Source organism: Pantherophis guttatus, chromosome 3, assembly GCF_059756535.1.
Source record: "Pantherophis guttatus breed Tessera chromosome 3, ASM5975653v1, whole genome shotgun sequence".
In the NCBI taxonomy this organism is placed as follows: Eukaryota; Metazoa; Chordata; class Lepidosauria; order Squamata; family Colubridae; genus Pantherophis; species Pantherophis guttatus.
Window position 1 is genome coordinate 145,674,000 of NC_142065.1, and position 8,159 is coordinate 145,682,158.

Below are 8,159 nucleotides of genomic sequence, written 5' to 3' on the forward strand. Positions count from 1 at the left end.
ACTTACAACTTTTTGCGACCTTCTGACAAGCAAATTCATTGGGGAAGTTAGATTCACTTAACAACCGGGTTACTAACTTAACAACTCAGTGATTCACTTAACAACTGTGGCATGAAAGATCTTAAAATGGGGCAGAACTCATTTAACTTGCTTAGCAATAGAAAAAGAATTATAAAAGTAGTTTTAACAATCCGGTGAAATTGATTTCTTAGTTTGGTGTATTTACCGGGGCTAACACAGAACAATAAATCTTAGGAAATTCAGTAGCAACTTAGACACAACATCAAGTTGCTTGAGCAGGAATACTACAAGCAAGCAGCCCTCCAAACTGGTCCCAACAAACCAACCTTACAAGAAGAATCTCACATTCAGCTATGTCTGGGACAATGCCTAAAGGCTTTCTGAGAGTCCCAGATAACAGCCACTCCTCCACCCCTATCTTTGAGTAGTGGCTGCTGCCACACCTGAAATCCCAGAAGCCACATTTCCCAACCAGGTTTCGGTGATGCAAGCCACCAATAATGATGAGCATGAAGCATGTAGGTAGGCGGAGGGATAGCAATGGTCAAAGACCCATAAAATGTGGTTCCCCACCTCCTGTTGTTGGAAGGGGTCAGAAAAGTTTTGGTTCTCTTCTGTTTGAGGACTGCCATCATCAGCCTTAGTTTGGAAAGAGCTGTTAAATGCAAGGGCAGAGCTAAGTGGTACCAAAAGGAATTGATGCTCAAACATCGCTACTTATTCAATCTTTTCATATAAATAATCATAATATGGAGATATTTCTTGGTTTTTAATAACATCCTTTCTTAGGGTATGATAAAAATTGGTGGAACCATCAGGACATCTGGGGCTAATTTAGAAAAAAGTAAATAGTCATGAATATATTTAGTACTTAGCAATCCCAGGACTGTAGGCTACCCAGTGAAGTCAACAGATGTGAGAGAGAGGGCAGATGTGAGAGAGAGGGGAGACCAAAGTTTTCTGGGCTTATCATGGACATTGGAAGAAGGAGATAAGAAAGAAAAACTTAAGCTTGTGTTTGGACTTAGAAATGTAAGAGATTCAAAACTTAAGAAAATTATACTGTATATACTTGTTAGAAATTTGTGTTTCAAATCCTTGTGGTCTATTCCTAGAGAGTATCTAGAACTTCCAAGGAGATGATATCAACACTGTAGGTTTTTCTTGATGATCAACAGCTCCTTGTTAAAATTATCACAGTTTATCTTGGTTTGTAGGAACTGCCAAAAAAAATATACAGGTAAGGAACACAGGTAATATACAGGTAAGGAGAGGGCGGGATCTGGGTGACAGAGGATGGGCTAAAAAGTGAATGCCTATTTATACTAGAGGAAGGCTTGATGGATTGGGATCAGAATCTCAATTAAAGGGAAGCCCATTCTTACTAATATGAGTCAATGGCGTAGTCAGTAAATCAAAATAAGGACCAAATTAACAGTAAACATTGATAAAGCATCCAAAATGCATATGTCTGATAAATGGAGAGAGCATCCAAGATGATGTGTATCTTACCTAGATCCACCTGAATTCCTTTCAAGGAAATGAAGTAGCCCAGATAGTCTAACATGGGCAGTTCAAATAAGTATTTCTTCAGCTTAGCTACAAAACCTTTAAAAAAAACTGCTTAAACATAAACATTGGAAAGCAGAATCTTCAGAATAAATAAGCAGTTCATCTAAATAAAATATCAAGAGTTTATGCAGAAAATTGTGGAAATATATTCATAAACTTTTTAAATTAAATACTTTCCTCATTGATCTTCATAAAGATCAATCATTAAAGTATTCAAATTAAAACCAAAGGCAATTAAATATCTTCCATGTAAATTAGATTTGAGATCCATTCTGGGTTTTTGTAACCATTCCAAGAGTTCGAAAATTAGAAGAGGGTAGTGATTCCTAATGGGTAGGGAGCTCTGGAGCGAGTAATCACAGACTACATGTAGGAAACGATCCTTGGCCTTGCAAAAAAATAAAAATAAAATAAAAGTAGGAGCATAATAGACAAAGGAAAAAAGGCATATCCAAATTCTTGTCACTAAATTCCAACACATAGGTTAATTCTGCATATGATATTTAATAATGTGGTTTACAAGATCTTGGGCAAAGGAATCTTCAAGTTAGCTCTCACATGTGACCTTCAGAAAGAGAATTATCCCCTGTACAAGCTGTTAAGTTAATTCTAATACAGGTAGTCTTTACAACCACAATTGAGCCTAACATTTATGTTGCCAAGTGAGATGTTTGTTGACTGAATTTTGCCTCATTTTATGATCTTTCTTGCCACAATTTATTTATTTATTTATTTAGAAAAGTTATATTGCTGCCTACTTGCATATGGTGAGTCAAGGCAGCTTACAAGGATATAAAAGAAAAATAATAAAATAACCCCCCACACCCCGGCGACAACACATATTCATACTAACCATTTAATGGGCTCCATCCCGTTCTGGATTCCCCAGGCCCACTGGCAGAACCACATCTACAGGGCCTTCCAAAAGAGTGTTAGAGTGGGGGCCAGCCCAATCTCTTGGGGAAAGGAGTTCCAGAGAGAGGGAGCCACCACAGAGACCCTTTGTCTGGGTCCCGCCAGATGTATCTCCTTAGGGGAAGGGACCCGCAACATTCTTTGCCTCCTCTCCCTAGTGCAGGAGTGGGCAAATATGGCTCTTTTACAACCTGTGGACTTCAACTTCCAGAATTCCTGAGCCAGCTTGGACAGCCAAGCTATACAACCGGTGCGAACTGGGGGCAACCCACCACTGGTACAGATGGTACAGCAAAGGCTCCATGGTCCTAGGCCTGGGATTGAGATGAGGACCACTGGATGCTGACTAGCTATTTCACTGCCTGGGCAAACTGGTCTTGCCACTTTGTTCTGAGATTGAAGCAACACCTTGGTTGAGAGATAAAACCGTTGGAGGGGGCAATAACCACCATTTCTTTGATCTTTGATCCCTAAATAAGTTCTAAAGGAATGTAGAGATAACTTTGGAGATACTGAAGGAATGAGTAAACCATTAAGAGGGAATTTTGAGAAAAGACTGCTCAGTTCTGAAAAAGAAATTCAGAACGCTGCCTTGCTTTTCGTTTAGTATAAAAGATAGGACAGACAGAAACTTGCAAAACTTTTCGAGATGTTGTTTCTCTACTGCACTGCAATAAAGATTATTCCTGAGATCTCTCCCCTGCCTCTTTCCTTGAATGGCTGACACTAGGCAACCTCTCATAGCAATGGGAGTATTGATGAGAGAATAAAGCTGAACACGTGACTGGGACTTTACAGGAAATCGCTGATCTGCTGACACTTTATGATTTAAGCTTAACTCTTTGCCTCCCCTCAGCAGTAAACTCTACGGATGCAGTTTGGCTAGATCAGTGTAGTAAGGAGCAACTCAGAGAATGAGGAAGAGAAATTAAGAGACCACAACCTCTTTAGAAGATAACCACATTCGTCTGTGAGATGGTTCTCAAAACACAACAGAGAGGCATTCTTCCTGCAAATCATTTCTCCTAGCAAGAAAGTCTCCAGTCATGCATATCTGCAGAAATATTTAGTTTGTTAGAAACAAACCTGACTAGGTGGCTCAGTGGCTAAGACACTGAGCTTGTTGATCAGAAAGGTCAGCAATTTGGCAGTTCGAATCCCTAGTACAGATCTCCTGCGTGAGCAGGAAGTTGGACTAGATAACCTCCAAGGTCCCTTCCAACTCTGTTACTGTTACCCCAAGCTTAGTGCCATCATGTGGCCATGCAACCTGCTGAGCCACAAAGCAACTGCAGAAGCTGAGAGATCAGCTTGCTTAAGTGGTAGTTTTGTACAGCTGGGGAGTTAATTAAGACTATCTGGGCTGGCGTGAAGTTGCACCATCAAGGAAGTAAATATAAAAACTTGGGTTTCCTAGACAGGTTATTGAAAACAACCTGACCGTGAATTTTTCTCTCTCCTGTCTCAAAGAACCAGACTGTGACTCAACGTGAACTCTCTTCCCTATGGTCCTCATAGGTAGGAACTGGTTTTGTGATTTGGAATGACTTGGTTTCATTGTCTGCATATCATTCTTGTGGAAACTGTGGGGCTGCTCCATCAAAACCTGCAATCCCAGTCAGACTTCCCCCTTTAGGACACCTTCTGGTCTGACCCTTTTCACGCTCATGTTCTTGCAGGAACTTACAGTGTGCTGTTCCAGGAGCTCACCTCTTTGCTGATGGCATCCAGACAAACATTGTGGCACGGGGGGAAAGGAGAGCAACCTGTATAGATAGGGAATAATATCCTGAAGAATGGGAGTAGAACAGAAGTCCTCCATGGCCCTTTCAGGCTCCATGATTTCGCAATGGAATCTGCAAAATCATGGCCTCCGGTGGCCAGAGAAGGTGACCTAGGAAAGCCTTTTGGGGACAGCTTGCTTGCATACCAGGACATTCCCAAGATGTGCCAGGTCCTGCAAAGTTTTGCTCCGTTTTTGGAGGGAGTGGGAGTTGTTGGTATTAAGTAAAAGAGGGTGCCTTAATCTACCAGAGGCTTCCTGCATTCATTTAAGACTTCTTTTTTAAGTACATTTTACCACAGAGCGAGTACGATTCCAGTTTAAAACAGTCATTACTAATTCCCCTACCAGAGAAGCAGTGAGCCTGCTATTTGGGAACTGAGCCTGAGCACAAAGACTCCAGGAAAACCTCAGCCAGCCATGGCACAAATAACTATTTCACACAGTCTCAGCCTTTCCCTCTCTGAAAGAACTGCTGAGGGATTTGTTCCTTCAGGTAGCCTGAATTGCTGGCTTCTGCGGGTAAAATAAGCACCTTCCAGTCCTAATTATAGGCTTTACAGGCACATGATTTAGAGTGTTCTTGCCTTTGTTTGCAGTATTGGCTGGGCTTGCAAAACAGCAAGTAACACAATCCAGCTAGAGGACCAGAGTGTATGCAAGAGTAACCCAAAAAAAAAAAAAAAGACAGCTTCTCTGAGAACTCAGGCAGCAGTAGCCAATGATGTTGCTCCACATCCTCCCCTTCCCATTCTTTGCCCAGCGGCAGAGCACACGGTGGCAAGAAACTCTTGGCTTAACTCCTGCATCGTCTCTCTGCATTCAGTTTATTGCTGCCATTGTTTCCTTGGCAAGGCAAGTTGGCATTCCTGCTGGGCGGCTTGCAGAACCCAAGCCAGTTCTGCTCTCCATCTGATCTTGGACTTTGCCATGCTGCGTTGCAAGCTTTTCCCTGTCCGTTTCCCCAACCCACCCACCCCATTCCAGAGAAGAGGAATATGGGGATCCTTTATCTTATCTAATTTTAAATTCATTGTGAAATCATTTGAATGCTATCCCTCCAAGGCAAACATTTTGCTAATCTAGAGTCACTTTGTAGGGGAGGTGGGTGGCATAGAAATTTAATAAGTAAATGAAAATTTGGATCATTTTAGGGGCAATGCTGTCACTAGATGAAATGAAATAATGGTCTCAGACAGATAGCTATAGCACTTAGACTTATATACTGCTTCACAGTGCTTTGCAGCCCTCCTAAGTGGTTTACAAAATCAGCATATTGCCCCCAACAGTCTGGATCAGAGGATGACTACTTCTGCTGAAAATTCCTCTCTGTTGGTGGACAGAGCGAGAGATAAATCCCAAATATTTGGCCTGCCCTGAGCCCCCACATCAGTCCGGGGGATGGTGGAAAATGTCATTCCATCACTAACAGGCCCTCGGCTAATGATAGTAGGATGGGAAGAGACCATTAGTTTCTTTGTTTTAGGGAGAAAATTGTTTGGGGCTTATCGATTTGGAGCATAAGGTGATGCATGTAATAAACTGTGCAGATCAGGAAATTACATTAACTTCTGAACAATGTGAAACAGCAGTTGGCTAGGTAGAAATGGGGCTTTGGAAATACTTTTTCTGAGCAACAGCAATGTGGCGATTTCAACCATCCCAATCCTCTGCATATTTGTTTGAGAAGTCATATCAATAGCGCTCAATGGGACTAACCTTTCATCATGAGTACTGCATTGTTAAGCATACGGGCCTAACTAATGCCACGAGCACATTAGGATACTATGATAAATAAGTTTTAGATAACTTAGATAACTAGAAAAATATTAAAACCTCAATAATGGTTCTTAAGTGGATCTGTAACAAGACCTTACAATAATTTCTTCCTAAAATTGCAGGTGCCTGCTCTTCTAAAATAGTGTTTCTCTACTTTGGGAACTTTAAGATGCATAGACATCAACTCCCAGAATTCCCCAGAAAGCACATATATAAAAAAAAACCAAAGGTGATATGAGGATAGCATATTGTGGGCGACTGATTGTCACTATGGCTTAGGGTAATGGGAATGGAATGGCAGTAAAAGACGATGTTGCTCATCTTTGCTTTAGAAGCATATTATTTCCCTCTTGCCCCTAAACCTTTGCCCTAAGCAACATCCTGGATTTTTCTGCCAAAGACAACTAGATTATATCTGGTCATTGCTCTCTCCATTTCGTTAGTCATTAACCCAACAACTGGTCTTTCTAGTTTCCTTCCTTTTCAGTTTACACTGTGCCCTAAAAATCACCTTGACATCTTAAGTCTTCGATGTTTGCCAAGAAAAAGAGCATGAGACACTCCCTTCCACAGACAAATGATCTTTGTGGTTACAGATGGTACCTTATTCCAATAAGAGCAGCTTCTTTAGCAAAGATTTGTGTGTGAAACACTTGTGACTCAGCTCACCTAAGTGAGAAGGGATCTGATAGCTTACTGAGAATTTCTGTATATCCAGTTGCCTTATTCTTATCATCAAGTTTCTGGATAAAATAAATTATTTGTTAAATTTGACCTTGAATCAGCTTTTGAACAACTCCCATCTCAAGAAGCATAAAATGGAGAATAATAAACCGGTTTTCTTCCACAGTATTGATCCAGTCATCTAGGATTCTGAGCCCTAGTCTATTACCTATGAGTTCATTTCTGTTGTATCAGAATAGCAGACAAAATCAAGCAAACATGCTCAAAACAACAGAATTCTTGGTAGCTGTCTTTTTTTTAATGACAATCTACACTAGGAGGAGGAGATTCTAATTAATGAATGAAGCTTCCAATAGAAATGCTGGAAATGATAAATCAGCTAAGAACATTTTTTCCATAAGATATATCAAATTTCCGAGTAAGCTTTTCTATATGATGTGCTAGAATTAAACAATTGGAAGAATCCATTGAGAGCATTTAGTCTAATCCCTTGGTCCATCCAGGAATCCAAATTAATGGAATCATGGTAGACAGCTATCTGGTCTTTTCTTAAATGTACTCAACTGGAGGGAGTAGGAACCCATTATCTCTCTGAGAACTATTTCCACTATCAAACTGCTCTTGGCAGTAGAATTTTTTCCTTTATGTTCAGTCTTTCTAAAGCTTGAGTACATCAATTCCATTCCTTGACAGAGATCTTCTGGGTATCATCTTTTCAGATACTTGACGGTCATTGTCGTATTTCTCTTTAGTCATCCCTTCTGTCCTCTGGCTAAACATTCCAGTTTCATCAGTATGTCTAGGACTATGTAGCTAATCCCTTGATCATTCTCTTTGTCTTTGTCTGAATCCATCTTAAGATATGATACCCAGCAGTGAGCATAGCATCCAAGGTAGGGTTTGATTTAAAATAAAGTGAACAGTTTCTTTCTTCCCATTGTTAAGAAATTGCACTTCTGTTGACTCAGCCAAAAATGGCATTGTTTTTAGAAGGACTTCACATTGCTGACTCATATACAATTTGCAATTAGTCACTATTCCAAATTCTTTTTCTCAAGTAACTAAGGTAGTGAATATGTGTAGCTCAGGATGTTGGCATGTTGCATTGTTGGAGGCGCCGAAGACTCATTGTGATACTGTACTATATATCACACAGTAACTTTCCACATCCCACCATCACACAGCAATCAACCAACATGCAGATAAAGTAGAATAATTTCCTTATCAACCTAATATCAAAACATCTATAATTCAACAATCACAGAAAAAGAACATCCTTCCAATGTGCAATATCATCACACAGCTATTAACACAATAAACCGGAAGCAGCCAACAGACAGATAAGACAGAACCACCACCTTATCAGCCTGATAGTACTTTACTAACAACAAGTATTAATCACTTG